The sequence below is a fragment of the Nyctereutes procyonoides genome, unplaced genomic scaffold, assembly GCF_905146905.1.
Source record: "Nyctereutes procyonoides isolate TBG_1078 unplaced genomic scaffold, NYPRO_anot_genome, whole genome shotgun sequence".
NCBI classification, from domain to species: domain Eukaryota; kingdom Metazoa; phylum Chordata; class Mammalia; order Carnivora; family Canidae; genus Nyctereutes; species Nyctereutes procyonoides.
The window spans coordinates 87,450,597-87,468,035 of record NW_026575146.1 but is presented as its reverse complement, the minus strand read 5'-3'; the positions used below and the strand labels follow the sequence as shown (position 1 = coordinate 87,468,035).

Here is a 17,439-nt window from a genome sequence, read left to right as displayed (position 1 = left end):
GGGCGGGGGGGCGCGGGCCGGGAGCGCGCGGTTCCCTTCCCCAGTTTGATACCAGCGACTGGGTTTTTTACTTTAAGACCGGCTTTGCTCGCCGCCGGGGTTGGGAGGGGGCGATCCTTTCCCATCACTCACAGCTTTGTTCATTGTTCACGGAGTGGAAGGCAGGCGACTTAAAGAGAGGGAAAAGGGGGGGTGGAGAGAAAGAGGGGAAAAACAGAGGGGGAGCGAGAAGAGGGAAGGACGGGCGGCGAGGGGGGCAGCGCCCGCGCCCGCGCCCGCGCCCGCGCCCCCGCCCCCGTCCCCGTCCCCGGCCGGGTCGGGCTGGCCCGTGGAGCCGTGACCCGGCGCGCGGAGGGCGGCCGCGAAAGTGGACATTACCGCTTTAATTAACTTCGAGATGCTCCGGCGGCGGGACCTGGCGTAGCCGTGACGCGCCCGCATAAATCTGCCCGGCCCGGGGCCGCTCCGGGAACTCGGGCAGTGGCCGGCGTCAGCTCCAGCGCGCGCCTCCCAGTCCGGAGCCCATTTGCATAATTGGATTTTTTTTTTTTTTTTTTTTTTTGGCCTCCTCCTTCCTCCCTGAAAGTTGTTTGAAAACCCCGGCGACCGCCGCGACGACCTGCACGCTCCAAAGCGAGTGCCAAGTAAGTGCCCGGCCGTGGCCTCGGCGCGCCCCGAGGGCAGCGCGCACGGCGGCGGCGGCGGGCGAGGGGCCCGGGCTGCGGGCTGCGGGCTGCGGGCTGCGGGCTCCGGGCTCCGGGCTCCCGGCAGCTCGCACAACTTTTTCTTCTCTGTCTCCCGACTTCCCGGGCCAGGTGAGCTGCTGGGCCGCGCGTGTACCTGCAGCCGGAGTCGGGGGGCTGGGGGGCGACCTCTGGGGCGCGGCGGAGTTGGGCATCGCGGGTCCCCGCGCGAGGGGTCGGCGCCCGCCCTGCAGGGCAGAGCTGCGGGCGGGCGAGCGGGGCCGCGGCTCCAAGCGCCCGCCGAGGATGCAGCTCGTCGCCAAATGCCTCCCCCATTATCCTAAGGTTTGTGTCTCTGGCTGTGCATGTGTGCGTGTGTGTGTGTGTGTGTGTGTGTGAGAGAGAGAGAGAGAGAGAGAGAGAGAGACCGAGAGGGATCGGGCTGTGCTTGAGAAAGCAAAGCAGCCAAAACAAGAGCACGAAGGACTTCTCCCCTGGCTTGCCACCCGCCCCCCCAACCCCATTTCCCCAGCATCATTTATTTCTGTTGCTCAAAGGAGAGAGCGCACAGCTTCTTTGCTAGACAGGGTCACCGAGAGGATTGACAGTTCTGTTGGAAATGCCACAAACGCCGTGACCAAAACGCAGCGGCGTTAATAAAATACCAACCCCTTGCCTGTCGAGGAAAAGTGGTTTTGCAGTATCTTAAATTTTATTTAAAAAAAAAAAAGAAAGAAAGAATGCGATCGTGTATGGTTAGTACTATTTACAGCATTCGGGATGGGGGGGGGTAGTCTGAGTAGCTTGGGAGAAGGCCGGAACCCCAGTGCCCGCTTGCCCAGGAACTTGCAGGGGGCTGGGCCCACCACCCTGCCTAGATAGGGGGAGGGACTCAGCTTCCGGCCTGGGGAGTCACAGGGGGGCGCCCCCGGCAGCCCTCTGGCCTCTGCTTGTGGAGAGCCCAGGGCTTCTGGCTGAAGGCTGCTTTAGTTATGATGTCATTCTGATAGCAGAGTGCAAATGTCTCCTGATTCCACCATTAACCGCCTGGCTGGTTTGCTGGGTAATGATAGCACTGACGTCCAGCGCCTTGACAAACGCAGGCCTGCAGAGCCCTAGGAATTAACTTTTCCCCCCACCGAGGAGGGCACCAGCTGCCAAAAGTCTCACCACCCGGGCCCCTGCCTTTGAACTTTGTCCTGTCTCAGTCCAGACACTGACATGGATGACGGGGCCCCTGGACCGAGAGACCCCCCTCCCCTTCCACCTCCCCGTTGTCCTATAGTTTGGGAAACTTTTAGAAGGCTTCCGTTTCCGGAACACCTCTAACCGGGCAAAGCTCGAATCCGGTTGCCACCGGGAGGGAGATACTGGATCGCGTGGGTGGCCGGCACCCCAGGTATCTGTGGGGCCGCTGCGTGGCAGGGGGGACTGTGACATCTGCTTCATACCTTCCGTCCCTTAACTGTGACTTTATGTTAATATCCCTGCAAGTAAACCGGATTTAGTGTGGATTTTTAAATAGTGTACAATGATTTAAGATTTCTTTTGATTTACTGTTCAAATGAAATTTGCATAAATGTGATGAAAATGAACTTAACATCTGGGCATATGAAAAAAGGTTAGTACCTCGTATGTCATCTGCAGAGAAAGTCTCTAAAATGCTTTCACCCTAAACTGGGTTCGGGGAGACAGTTCCCGGAGACATAAATGCTAATTATGGAAAACCTGGAGAAAGCGCTTTCGATAGATTTGCATTCTCTTGGACCACTGCTCTGAAAACCCATCTTGTTCTGTGCCTGGAGTGCTTAACTTCTGAGCAGGCTTGAGATCCTCGCAACTCAGCAAGTTAACTGCTGGCTGGGGCTGTCTTCACGGAAGACTTAGGGCAGGCAGCGAGCGACGGTCACGCTGCTGTGGTCCCAGCCGGAGGCCAGTAACCCCCATAATGGGAGAGGACAGGGCGGGTGGCCAGGATGTGCAGCCCTACTAACCACAGTTACCCATGGGGTCCCGAAGGCGGTGCTGAGATGTGGAATCCCTGCCTGCTGAGCCCCAAAAAGCCGAGCGATTAGGCTCTCTGCTCTGCCTTAGGTCACCAAAGAAATTTCATCAGCTCAGACCTATAAAATCCACAAGCCCATTCAAGTGAACTCTGAACTCCCATCTTAGCTTTTGAGCAAGACAGGCTTATCTCTGGCGTAAGGAAATCAGAGTTAAGCAGCCTTCCCCAGACGTGGTTGCCTTTTGCTCAAAAGTTGGCTATGAATGGCACAGGTGTTTTTAAAGTGCCTTGAATGGAGGGAAAGAAAGACAGCCGCGATGCTCACGAGGATATAGATGAACTTATTTATTTTTTTATTTTTTATTTTTTTTTAGCAGAGGATCATAAAGGAAGAAAAGCAAATAGATTTATTTTTTCCAGTTTGAATGAGGACAATTATAGCTTTTTAACGTCTTTGGATTCAGGGTTCTTAATAAGCCTTTTAAGTAAGCTGAAATATCAGCTTGCATTTTGTTCTCAGCATTATTTAAAGTGAGACCTGACGCGAGTTTAACAGGAGGAGTGAGCTTTGTCCGGGTCCGCTTTGGTCCGTGCTGAGGTCAGGAGTCCCGAAACATCTCCCCCAGAGCCTAGAGCAGGTGAGCGCTCAGCTGTGTGCTGTGTCCAGGGAGGCCTTCGCTTTGGGCTGGAAGGACACTTGTGGTCGGGTGGCCTTCGCGGCCCGAGAAGGCCGGACTGTGAGGTCGAAAAGCAAGGCACGAGTGCACTGGCACCGGACCGACTCCCTTCTGCTAATAAGGACTCATGAGCAGGGGCGTTCTCTGTGAAGCCACACCTGCCCCGCACGCCGGCGTGCCCCCTCCGGGACGGGCCACGGCAGGGATGGGGGGGGGACAGGGCAAGAAGTAGTCCCAGGGCGAGGTGTGGCTCACCGTGTGCTCTCCGTGGTCGAGTGGTACCTGGTTGGGAGTTGTTGGGAGAGAGGCCTTTTGTCAGGGGGAGGGATTGGTTCCTCGGGTGTGGACTGGGTGGGCCGCCCCTGGGAGCTCGGGGTGCCCTCAGAGGGGCGGGCAGCCCAGCTAAGCTAGGGAGTCCTACACGCGGTCACGCTGACGTCCTAGCGGTGGCGATGCTGGTGCGCGTCCGTGTGTGTGCCCACGCGTGTGTCCTTGTGCGTCCGTGTGCGTGCACGTGCCTGGGAGGGTGTTGCCTGCTTGAAGCACCTGCACCCAGCCGGTCTCCTCTGTGCTCACAGCTGGCCTACTCAGTGCAGGTCGGCGAGTTCGTGAGCCCGTGTGTGCCGTGGAGGGAGGGGCACAGTCCTTGGGATCCGGACCCCGGGGAATGCAGGCCACGTTCTCGAGGTTCCTCACCCTCTCCCCCTATTGGCTTCCGCCCCCCCCCCCCATGTGTGGGCAGACATGGATGGAAGCCGCCTTGGGACGGCGGGTTACTCCACAAGCCACCTAGCTTGGGTCCCCGTGTGCCTGGGGTGGGGGTGGGGACCTTCGTGCCCAGTTCATGTCGTCATGACGAGGCCTTCCGTGGACTTCCTGCCGCGGGGCTCCGTTGTGCCATGCGGGCTGGCTCTGGTGGCTGCTTGAGGATCCCCCTCCCTCCCCAACTTTCATTTCGAAAAACCATTGTGGATCTTTGGTCTCTGTCTCGTGCTGGAGTGTGGCCACGGCGAAGGGCATGGAGTGCTTGGCTTTTCGGGAGGTCAGGTTTATCTGCCTGAAGAGACCAGGTCGGGGTGAGGCCTTTGGTGGCATTTGTTAGACTAACGTGGATGTTGTTTTCCTAGACCGGGGCTTCTCAGCAGTGGCACCGTGGACGTTGCCCACTTGTGGGAGTCTGTCCTGCGCACTGTTGGATGTTTAGCGGCACCCCTGACAGAGCTCTCCCTAGATGTCAGTACCCCCTCCCGGTTGTGACAATAAAACATGTCACCAGACGTTTCCATGTGTCCCCCGCGGGGACGTCAGGCGCATCTCCCAGGCCTGCCATGGGCCAGGTCTTGTCCTGGCCATCTCAGGGAGCGCAGGGAGATTTCACACTCAGAGGGAGCACGGGCCGGAGGCAGACAGACACGGCAGGAAGTTGAGGCCTGCACCGAACGGGGCAGTCCTATGGGATCCGAGAAGAGGGGGGACGTCAGTAATGGGTGTGGGGTATCTGGAGCGAGCGTGTGGGGCTCAACTCTGTTTTGACACCAGCTGTCCCTTCAGAATGGCCCTGGGGGTGAGAGTACCCCGCGGTTGTGGCCCCCCGCTGCCCCCACTGCCACGTGCAAACCAAGAAGAGGAAAGTCACAGCTCCAGGTTTCAGAGTTGAGGCTGGCCACCCTGCTGGCAGGGTGAGGATAGTGGCTTTTCTGTTTGCTGTTTGCTCGTTTGGAGCACTTACTATGTGGTAGGCATGGGTTCTAAATTCATTACTCACTTAATCCTTGCAATCTCTCTAGGAGAACAGGCCTGTGTTTGTCCCAAGTTTCAGGAAGGGAAGTCAGGCACAGGGAGGGGAGGGCGGTGGCTCTGGGATTAGAGCCTACCCAGTCGACCTCCAGAATGGGCATGATTAACCCCTCCACCGCTGCAGAGCATCTCCCCTTCCTGGAGGCACACCCGGTGCAAGAGCCCTGTGATTTCATCACTGACCCAGGAAGCCTATCCTCGCACGGCCTTCTGTGGGGCTTGGGGGCGTCCTGGGCAGGTAGGGAGGGTTCCGGTTGGCCGGAGCAAGCCCCGTTTCTTTGAGGGGCAGGGGCCTCCAGGTGGGTGGTGGCAGGGGCGTCCTGCACGTGCTCCGGGGGGAATTGAGAGGTGCAGGAAGGAAAAGCAGTTTGTAGGGTTTCCCCCCTCCTCTACCTACCTGTTCTTACTCTGTAGCTTTACAATGAGAAAATTAAGTGCCATTTTGACACAGGAAAAATGATCACCGTAGGCTTGAGCTGACATTAACCTGCAAGTTTTCTATCAATGCATTACAGCTTTGATTACCTGAGCCGTGTTTAGCTGGGTCTTTCATTACCGGGGTGGGCTTGCCTCTTGCTTCCCCCTCTCCCTGCTGATTCTTCCGCCCGGATACCCGTCCGCTGGCTCCCCGTGGCTGTGCTCACCTCTCCCGTGCATCGCGGACCCTCAGCCTCCTTCATGATTCTTCAGCTTTTTGGTTGTTTTGCTCCCATACGACACACGCGCACGTACTCTTACGGAGGATGAAGTAGCTCTATTTAGGTTGTAAAAGACAACCCACAGGGTCCCTAAAATCGAGATTAATCACAGAAATGCCCATTCAGACTTAATTATAATGATGTTCTCACTTGCACATCTGAGGTTCCCATGTAATTCCCATAGATTTGGATGGGATTTTGGCTCATGGAAGGGCTAGATTGTCGGGCCCTCGGGGGTTTTCTGTAACTCAGTAAACATTTATGCCTGTGGTTTCTGGGCACCTGAGGAGGGGGAGGGTCTGGGGCCCTTCTGGGTAGGTGTGCAGAGGTGGCCAGAGCGCCAGCTCCTGCAGTGGCTGCTGGTGGGCGGGCCTTGCCTCTTGCTAGGCCCTGCCTTCTGCACCTTGGGTGCGTTATCATCTTTAGTTGTTTCAACAACCCACCGAAGGGCATCCGCCAGCAGTTTTGCCAGTGGGCAAGCCAAGGAGTGTGACACTTGTTGCAGCCACAAGGCTCCGGCAAGGCCGAGAGAGAATTTGAAGCCAACAGAAGTAGCCCGGGAGCTGGTGCTGTGCACCTTGCTTGCACTCCTGCCTCCCCATGCAACACGCAGCCCAGGCAATGACAAAACCATCCTTTGCAGTCCTCTTAAACTCGCCTTTCATGTGGAAGTTAAAAATGTACACTGGAACCTGCCACTTGGAGACCATATGCATTGTTGTAAATTTGTTTTCAAGAGGAAGAAAATATTTGGAAACTGTACCAGCCAAACTACCAACTATAGAGAAGCAAACAGATCCCAGAACACATAGATATTATGTATGTAAAAATGTAATCTCTTTGAATAGCTCGATTATTTAATTTTACCTTTCAAAATATGTAAAAACGTGTATTCCTTACTGGATGGAGAAAAAAGTGGCACATGCTTTTTTTTTTTTTTTTTTTGTTCTTTAAAAAAAAAATCTAATTCTCTTTTAAAATCTATTAAAGTCAAGTCAGGCAAAGCCTTCCAAATTATTACAGAAAGGCTGTCATTTCTGTGAAGCCTATTGAAGGGGGTGGGACATCTTATTGAAATTACAGCTAAAGTGCTTTAATTATTTTGCTTCCTCGGCCAGGGCTCCCAGTTTGGGGGTTGTAATCTGTTGATGCCAAGTGGCTATTTCAGCAGCCTTGAATCTGCACCGAGCAGAGAGCATCTCACTGATGAAACCTGGCTCGATGTGCTAATTAAACTCAGTGCAGGGTTCTTGCCGTATCTGAGAAACTTCATGCACAAATGTTTCCACCCCAAAGAGGGTCAGCGCCGGTGGGTGGGTGGCAACCCGGCTCCAATAGCCCGGGAGGATCAAAAGGTGGAAAAGTGTAGTGTGGGAACGCGGGGAGGGAGCCCACAGCCGCGGGCCCACATGAAAGGCCTTAATCTGCAGGCCGCCTGCGGCCCAGGGCTCCTCGGAGGGTGGCGGCCGCCCGGCCCTGCCCGCCACCCCGGACTTGCACTTGGAGCTCCGAGCCCTTGGAAGGCAGGCGGGCCTGGAGCTCACGCGGACCTCGGATGCTCCGTTCCTTAAGCAAAACGCCAGACGCTCTGTCTGCAGTTCTTTTCTGAGATCATTGACTTGACAACTTAATATCTGTTTTCTTGTTTTTTTTTTTTTTTGTTCTGTTTTGTTTCAGTGTCCCCCCCCCCGCCCCCTCGCTATTTCTTTTCAGCTGTGTCACCCTTTGCACACACATTCTGGAAGTATGTTGGAGGAGGTTTTGTTAAAGTTTGCTGGCGGCGCGGAGCGGGGGGGTGGGGTGGTGCACGGGAATTTAGTTGCGTTTAAGATTCTCATCTAGCGTATTTCGGAGGCAGAAGAAATTCAGACAAGATGATGCAAACCTGCGCATCATCTGCAAACGTGTTGATGAAGGCTGTGAGCTAGCGGTGTCCCCTTTAGTAACTGCTGCCACCCCAAGGAAGACACTGTGGCTTACTAAGTGCGTGACAAGTGATGGACTCATCCAGGGTCTGGTCATCTGATAGGCATTTCCCATGACAGTGTTTCTGTGACGTAGTAGGTGGAGATACGGCCTGTCTTTTGGGGGATGTGGACGCTGTGCCTGTGGGTATGTTTACCCTCCACTGATGGCCGTCTGGTGAGGTCAAGTCATATATTCCTGATATTCGAGTCTGGACTATTTTCCAAGCCTTCCCAGAAGCACCGGCTGCATTTTGACATAAATGCCCTTTTAGCCCAAGCATACCAGCCACTTCAGCCTCACGTTCCCCCTCGCATCTCGAAAGGTTGAGGGGAGCTAGACCCGCGTGTGAGACGGTGTTGTGGTTGTTTTTCCCAGGCGCCGCTTTCTCTGCCTGCATTCAGGAGCCCGGCTGCTCAGGTGAAAAATACCAGGCCCACGTGTGGATCTTGGGGACGACGGTGGGGGCACGGGGGTCGCTGTTATGAAAACTTTCTCTCCCTTTGCATGAAAATATTGCTGAGATGGAAATCATGTAATTCTTGTGTGTGATCCCCAAATACCACCTTCAATAAAAGAATCTGTTCATTGATCTAAAGAATGAGTGGTTTCCAGCTGCTTCATTGCTCAGGACAGACTTCCCCGTTGGAATCTGCCTCTGCGACTCCCCTCTGGTGGAGGTTGGCGTCCCGTGGAGGACATTGTGAAGAGGCCAGGTGGCCTGGGGGGCGGGGGCTGGGGGCCCGAGCCCTCATTTCTCTGGGACTCAGAGGGCGGAGCAGGATCCAGTGCAAAATTCTGATATGGTAATTTGCACTTGCCCCTCATCTTCATCTCAGGGCAGGCAGGTGGAATGGTTGCTGTACTGGGGAGCCAAGGCCACCGTCCTGTCATTAAATCTCTATCCTCAGCCGCCCGTTAACCCTTAGATTAACTGAAGGAAACTCTGTGCATTTTTCCACTTCCCCTGCCATTGCTTCTGAGGGAGGAGAGTCTAAAGAGGGAATTCTTTATGTGCTAATTAAATGTTTTTGCCAGAGTTACACTGTACATGCGTTGCTTGATACATCAATATCTATAGGTTAGTTTTTTTTTTTTTTGCATAATTTAATTTTAAGAGGTGCTCCCATCCTCATCCCGTGATTAAGATGTTTATTTCATTGAGCTGGAAACATCAAGTCTGCAAATGAGGAAGAGCTGGGAGCATTTTTTGTTTGTTTGTTGGTTTTGTTTTTCCGGCAGTGTGGCACAGTGATAAAGAGCTCACCAGTCAAGTGGGGCCGGGTTCGACACCCACTCCGGCACGTACCAGCTACCTGCGAGCGGGACATTTCTATCCTTAAACCTCGGTTTTCTCGTCAGGAGAATTGGAATAATTCTTCCTAATTGAGTCATCAGGATTAAAAGAGAAAATGATTAATTAATGAGTCCAGAGACCAGCTATTCAGCCAGTGGCCAGCTACTGTTAGTGCTTGTTTCATACGTTTTGCTAAATATTTTAGAAATCGAAACCCCACCAGAAACTGTGGGCGTCAGTCACGTGCATAGCCTAGTGGAGAAGTGTCTTTCCTCCTTTGTTTCCCTGGCTGGCCTTTGGAGTTATTTACCCAGGGATCAATAAGTATCAGCTGATTGATTTCCTATAGGTTTCAGAAGATGCGTTTTAAAGGGTCAGCTGAGTTCATGGAGAGGTGCGGGGTGGGGATGGGGTGTAAGTCTTCACTAAACAAACATTCTCACTCCAATCCATGAGGTGTTAGCACCCTGTTCCCAGGCTACGCACACACACACACACACACGCACACATATGTGTGCACACACGCCCCTAGGGTTGCCGGGAATGTGATGGGCGTTGCCCTTCATCCTTTACCTGGATCAAAGCCAAAGATCCCCAAGGAAGCCTTGTCATCCATCCATCCATCCATCCATCCATCCATCCATCCATCCATCCACTTCATTCTTTTAAAAAGCATGTATTAAGTGCATTGTGTGTCTTAAGCAAGCTGGGTGCTGTGCACAAGAGCAGAATCACTTTGGAGCTGTTGTACCAGGATAAAAGTGGAAGCGGAAGCAGTGATGATGTTTCTTAGGTTCCAGGTTCTGGATTAAGCACAAACACAGAGACACACATGTGTGTACCTATATATACAGACACCTATATGTGCGTGTGTTAGAGACCCCCCCTAATTTGCATCTAGGCATACAACCACATGATTTCCAGGGAGCCTAATGCTTAAGCAGGACTACAAAGTGGGTTGAACTTGTGGCCATTGCATTCAAGAGGGGAAATATCAGAAAGGGAGACAGAACATGGAAGACTCCTAACTCTGGGAAACGAACTAGGGGTGTTGGAAGGGGAGGAGGGCGGGGGGGGGTGAGGGTGACTGGGTGATGGGCACTGGGGGGGGCACTTGACGGGATGAGCACTGGGTGTTATTCTGTATGTTGGCAAATTGAACACCAATAAAAAATAAATTTATATAAAAAAAAAAACAAGAGGGGTCACCCACGAGGGGAGGTGGGGAGTGGAAAGTAACTCCTTTACTTTTTCCCTCAGGGGAAAAGGTGGAATTTGGATTGACTTTCGCCTCCCTGGAAGGGATCCCAAGTCTGTGACAACAGGAACATGCCAGCCATCCTTAGAAAGTAAAGAATACCCGAGTGATATTATATTAAGAAGCGAGATCCCGTCTTCCCCGGGGAACTCTGAAACCCAGACCGGGTCCTAGCATTTATCGAGTGCTTATTACATAGGTGACCTTGGCTTTAGAATACAAGATATCATTTAGTCTCATCCTTCCAGCATCATTTAGTTTCCCCTTCATCATTTGGTTTTTTAAGTGATTAAGTAAATTTCAATAAATAAACATCTTCTGCCTTAGGATGGAGACAGGGAGGCCTACCCATGGGGGTGACTTGCCCAGGGCCATGCGGTTGGTCCATGGCGACGCCGGGTTCTCCAAAGGGCGCTTGTGCCTGTCGCGTGTGGGCTGCGGGTGCCCTTCGGACGGGGGGCTCTTGGCACCTGGCCTGGACCTCCTCTGGAGAAAATCAAGGCTCACGAGACGGACTTCTTCTAGTTGCGATGATACCATACTCAGTCCCGGCCCCTGAAGGGTGAGATTTGTTTTGATCATTTGTGAGCATAGGAATCCTGTCGTCTTGAGGTGGAGGAGTCGATGGTGGGAGCAGAGCCCTCGGGGGCTGGTATCCAATGGCTCTTGGGTCTTCAGGTCCCTCGGTGGTGTCACCACGCTCTGCTGTCCATCCTCTCAGGCCCGTTCATCCTGCAGATACCCCCTGTGCTAGGTGCTGGGGACCTGACACGCGTGGTTACTGACTTGAGAGACGCAAGTGTGCTTTCCACTTCAACGGTTACCCTGAAGACTGTGCAGGAAGAGGACGGGGAGGCGGGCTCCTTATCAGTTGGGTGGCCAGTGGTGTTCTTAGAGGACCAAGGGTGAGAAGGGGCCAGCAAAGCCAGAGGGTGGAGAGAATTTCCCAGCAGAGGGAAGAGCAGGTGCAATATCCCTAAGCTTAGACAGATCTGGGTGGCTTGAGAAGAAAAAGAGAAGTCCTGGGTGGCTGGAGCCGGGTGTGCACGGATCTCCGGAGAACGTGCCGTGGAGGAGAAGTCTTCCAGTTGGGCTGGTCTCGCAGTCTCCTGTGAGCACAGCCTGCTGAGGGGCCCTTGCTGCTGGGGGCGGTGTCCACTGGCTGCTGTGGCTTCTCTGCCATCGAAGCCAACATCCTCCTTCCAGGCGGCCCCCCTTGTGGCCCTCCATCCATTCTTCTTCTATATGGATCATTCATTCATTCATTCATTCATTCATTCATTCTACCAATATCCGCTGAGCTCCGACTCTGTGCCAGGCACGTAGAACAGCCAGAAAATAAAGTTGGCTGCCAAGCTAAGGAATCATCCCGCACTCTCCCCTTCCAGCTTCCGTTGAGATTCGCAAGAGGTTTTTTGGTGCCCGGCTCCCCTCCGCCCCCTCCTTGCCCCCACCTCAGCTTTCGAGGTGTCCGCTCGCTCGCTACACCGAGCTGTTGTACTGAGTCTGGTTATCCCGGCCCGTGCTTCGTGCCCTCGGCGGGGGGGGGGGGCACATCTTGGGCTTGGCATCAGCAGCTCAAAGTTCCTGTTCCCGTGCGTGGCTGCGGGAGTCTGATGCACCCCCTTCCACCTGTCGGCTGAGCGCTGCGCCTCCCTCGGCCAGGTGGCAGGTGGCGCGTGGAGCGCTGAGTGCGGGGTGAGGAGGACACACTCCGGGGCGGGGCCCCTGCCCCCACAGGGACCCCTTGGGTTTGTATTTGATTCAGGTGTCCTGGCCCGTGGAGGAGGGTCTCCTGGCCCAGCTCTTCCCGGGAGTCCTGAACGTCTTCCCCTTCCAGGAGGGGGGACAGGTGGGCAGGAAAACTAGATGCTTGTTTCTGTCACCTGTGGGTCCAGAGAAGACTCCTGCTGTTGAGCTCGCAAGTACGCATTCGCATCTCACGCCTGGCCCTTTGGGTTCCTTACTTACGTGATCGCAATGGCAACATTTTAGTTTAATTTAATTTAATTTAAAAATTTGGTGGAAAAGGAAGTGTGTCCTGGCTCTTTGGATACTGAACTTTTCTTTTTTTTTCCCCCTTCATCATTTGGTTTTAAGTGATTAAGTAAATTTCATTAAATAACAGTAAACATTCCAGATAGTCTTGCATATATATCGTATTTCACATCATTGTAACTTCGATGTAAAATATTAAAATGTAAATGACTCAGTAGAAAAATTATGGAAACAAATGCGTGACTTTTATTACACTTTCAGAAAAGTTGCTTAAATATTTGCCCGTCCTTAACCAAGATCTGTCAGGAATCAAGAGAGCGAGGGTTTATGGGCGCCACAAAAAACAATCCTTTAGAATAGAGGAACAGAACTTGGTAATCAGTATGTCACCAAATTTTACCTGTTCGATTCTAAATCTATGTTGGCTGTTGTCAGCACGTCTATTTGATTATTGTCAAGTAAGCTATATAAGCATGAATATAATTATTTTAATTTCTAAGCTTTAGTTGGAATGATATTTTTACCCAAGTATATAAATATAGATCTAAATTTATATATTTTATGGAATTTGAACCAACAATTTTTTTTCCTTTCTTTTTAAGAAATATTTCAGTCTATAGTAAAAATTGTCTGGGAAGCATTTGGTATTTTATTTTAGTCTCTATCACGACTTTCCATGTGATTGTTCTATATTAATCTTGAAAAAGTGACATGAGATTCCTTTTCCATAACAAATAGAAAATAATGGAATAATAACAAATGATAACTCTAATGGGAAAAATTATATTTTTCTCCAACTAAGAGAAGAGTATCAACAATAGGTAGGATAAAATAAAATCAATATTTTGACAGTGCTCTATTATGTCTGGCTCATTAATTTGGAGAAAACTTCTCTCTTCAATCCTAAATCACCAAGTGTCAACAAATAGTAGTTTTAACATCTACTCTCATTCCAGCGCCGTTAATGCTTTGCAAGTTATTTTTGGAGGAAAATGATTTTTGATTCTGCAGATGTATAGAGACTGCATTGTGTAGGTTTTTGTTTTAGGGAACAATGAAAAAGTTTTGCCGTGCAATTTGTATTCAAGAGATTGTTCATTGCAAATTCCAGTTGAGCACAATACTATATGGTTTTTCATATAAATGAACATATATGTGTGCATATGAATGTATATGCATATATGTATATATGTGTGTGTGTATATATATATATATATTTAAATATTTTATTTATTCATGAGAGGTGCAGAGAGAGAGGCAGAGACACAGGCAGAGGGAGAAGCAGGCTTCCTGTGGGGAGCCCGACGCGGGACTCGATCCCGGGTCTCCAGGATCAGGCCCTGGGCCAAAGGCAGATGTTCAACAACTGAAACACCCAGGTGCCCCTAAGTATGTGTATGTGTGTGTATATATGTATATATATATACACACACATATATATTTATATACACATATGTACATATATACACACATATGTACATATATGTGTATATAGCCTGTTTTATCACACACACACACACACACACACACTCTTAATGACCAGGTTCATTCATGTTTACTAATTCCACCAAAAGTTTCACTTAGCTTCCTCTTCTTTTAGAGGAATTGAGAGTTTCTGATTTCGGAGTACCGATTGTCGGTTGATTAAGGTCAATGCTGGCACTTATGCAGGCTCCTATTGACTGGGGTCACGTGATGTGAGTGATTGATCTGCCTTAGACACAGGATCGCTAATTTCCCATTGTAACGGTCCTTTCTACCTATCCCGTCCTTCATCACCCTGCGTTCTTCGTATAGTATTTAAGCATGCGCCATCCCCCCGCCCCCCGCCCCCCGCCGCCCCCGGGACAGCAATGCAGAATTGGGCTCACACTTGTGCAAAAAGTATTTGTATCACCGCTGCCTGTCCTCCTTTGTTTTGCAGAGATCACAAAAGCCTGGGATTTAGAATAGCAGATAATAACATACAGTGCATATTATTGATGCTGCTTTAATTGTCTTATTGACAACTCACTTGAACTTGGAGAAGCATGCTAATATTTATCATCCTGTGAACTCATGTGCATTTTCTCGACTAAAGCCATAATTACAGAAGAATTTCAAAACTCGATGTCTGCCTGCAGCTGCCTCACCTTTCCTCTGTTTGGACAAAGGCTTCTAGGCTGCTGCATCATGGGAGAGCGTCGGCCAGCTCTCTGCGAGTTGCCCCTTGCGGTGTCCTCTGGATGCTTCTCCCCCCGGGGGTGAGCTGGCTAGTTAACAGCTTGACCGGCACCTGGCCAGGGAATGGGGCAGAGGTGTGACCCACCTGAGCCAAGAGGGCAGTGCCATCCGGCCTTGGGCCACCCGGAGGTTTCGTTTGCTTGTTCGAAGAGGCAGGTGTTTCTCTTCTGGGAAATGCCGGTGTGGAGAAGAGTAGATTTAGAATAGGCTGAAGCTAGGGTTGAGGCCACTGTGCTGCCCAGGAGGCAAACATCCCCTGGAGGAGGGTTCCCATCAGCTCAGGCTGGTGGATGGAGCCACCACGGTCTAAGCCTGTCGGCCTTGCTGCCCCCCCCCACCGTCCCACTCTCCTGCCGCTTGTCCCCCTCTTGCCCAGTAGGAGCCTGAGGAAGTGCCTCTTCTGCGCCCCTGCCTTCGCTCAGTGCCTTGGATGTCGCTGTCCTGGAGCCCTCTGGTCCGCGCCCCTCCCTGGCCTCTTCCGCTCATTCCTCGGGTCTCACTCAAATAAATGCCAGCTCTTGAGAGAGGCCCTTGCTGGCCTCTGTCCTCCTCTGCCCTCCCTTGGTCACCTCCTGTCTCGTTGTCCTGTTTTATTTCCTTCCTGGGATTTGTCTTTATTGGTCTCACCGATGGTTACCCCGTGTGCCTGGTTGACCTCCACCGGAACTCCACTCCCTCGGGCCGGGACCCTGGTGGCCTCCTGGAGGTCTTCACTGCCGGCACCTACAACAGCGATTTGCAATGGCAGAAAATTAATAAATATATATATTTTAAAGGATGTTACCTTTTTTTTTTTGAAAAACTATTTGAGGGAAATAGCGGGAGAGAGCACGATGGGGGAGGGGGGGAGCAGCAGGCTCTCGGGGGGAGCAGGCGGGGCTCCATCCTGGGACCCTGGGGCCGCGGCCTGAGCCCCCGGCAAGTGCTTACCCGACGGAGCCCCCGCAGGTGCCCCAGAATGCTACTTTTCTAAAGAAAAATATGGATTTGGGACGTTGACCTTGACCGTTGGAGAACAGCATTGTGTCACGCAATGAACTGTCCCATGACACCTCCTTTGTTCCTTGCGGGAGACGGAAGCCGCAGCTGCGGCCCGCGTGGGGCTCAGAGAGGTGGTCCCGCCGTCTGGGAGGTCACAGGGACAGTGGTCTCGGTGCAGACGACACGTTGTGCTCGCGCCAGGTGCTCCTCCCGTGTGGGGACACTGCTGGGTCAGAGGTACCGCGGAGGCCGCTTTCCTACCCGTCCCCCAGGCTGGCCCCGCGCCGGCCCCTCCCTTGACATCAGCACATCGGGCACGCAGAGGTCGCGTGGGGCTCCTTGTCACTGCTGAGAGCCAGCTGCGTGGGGCCCTGATTAGCCGGCAGAGCGGTTAGTGGCTCTGCAGCTCTCGAGGGGGTCCCCGGGCGGAGGAGCCGCGGCGCCCGGAGGAGGCGCCGTCTTGACTCCCTGATTGGGGAGGCGCGCGTCGGGGTGATGAGCGAGGTGGAGCAACCCCACCGGCTTCAACGAGACACTCGAATCACAGAGGATGATTGCAGAAGGGGAGAAAGGACTTTACGCCGTGTCGCCTCCTGTTGCCCCAGTGACTGCCGTCTTGGGGCGCTTGGAAACGCGGGGCCCTTCCAAGGGTCTCTCTTCCGAGGCCTCCGAGGTGCTCGCCCTCTTCCTCCGCCCCTGCAGTCGCAGCCCCCACGGGCCCTTCCGGAAGGGCGACCCTGTCTCGATGGCCCCGTCTGTCCTACGAGGTCTTCTGCGTGCCGTCCTTCCCGTGGCCCTCGTTCCTCGTTCCCCGTGCGCTGAACGCAAGCGTGGGTTTGCGGCGGGCCTCTCCGCGGCTAGACGGCGGGCAGCCCTCGGGCAGGGTCTTCCCTCTGCCCCGCAGGTGTCAGGGCCCGCTGGCCCCCCTCTCTCCATCCCTGCCCCGCAGGGAGTAGGCACCCGGGGAGGGCGGCGGGGCCTTAATAACTGATTGAAGAGGATTCGGAACCTGGGTCTCCCGAAAAGATACCGAATGACCCCCCCGGGAATTGCCGATGACGTATACAGACCTCTGGACCAAAGCCACTTGCAATCCGGTTGGTTGCTTTTCTTTTTTTCTTTCCATTTCACCGAGTACACATTTCTGCTAATTCTGTTTTAAAGACCATTGGACTCTCTCTGCCGGGGGGGTCTTGAAACCACTAGTACTCAAAGCCAGGACGTTTCGGGAGTGCAGCCCTCATCGCGAATGAGTACCTGGATCACGTAAACGAAGAAATCCCTTGGCGGTCTCCTTCTAGATGATGACCTGTTGTTTTTTGGGGGCCTCTGATTAAGGAGGGGAGTCCCACCTCCCGATAGGAGACGGCTGGAAGCTGGCTCTTCTGGTTTCCCATCAGGGTTTTGGCATTGGCTTGCTCGTGTGCGCCTCACCACCTTCCTCCTCCAGTGTCCCGTTCAACCGCCGTGTTTCAACTCCTTGTGCAAATGCGAATAAAATATATACTGAGGCCCCCTGGTGTGCCTCCTTGGCAGGCGCGTGCACACTTCAGAGTCAGACGTGGGGTGGAGGCACAACTCTGTGTCCCCCGGCCCTTGCTTGGTTATCACTTGGGTTGAGTCTGTTTTCCTGTCCGTCCAATGGGGAAGGTGTGCTTGAGCAACGGCCCTCAAACTACGGTCGACGAAGGAATCGTTTGGGACATTCCGACTTTGGGTCCCCCCTCTGAGAATCCAGTTTAGCACGTGGCGCTGCTGCCCGGGGACCCCAGCTGGTCCAGGTGACCCTTTCCAGTCCTGCCATGACAGTTTATGAAATGCAGCTGGGCAGGCAGTTGAACGTCAGCACACCTTATC

General features: G+C 52.9%; 1 protein-coding gene across 1 annotated transcript in view; it reads left to right on the top strand.

The window, feature by feature from the left end:
- The first annotated feature begins 592 nt into the window (after positions 1-592).
- ZNF536 (zinc finger protein 536) overlaps positions 593-17,439 on the top strand; it is a 432,422-nt gene continuing 415,575 nt past the window's right edge. Inside the window, exon 1 of the mRNA XM_055310964.1 lies at positions 593-644. The gene's annotated coding sequence lies outside the window, so the exon portion shown is untranslated. The remainder of the gene's footprint in view (positions 645-17,439) is intronic.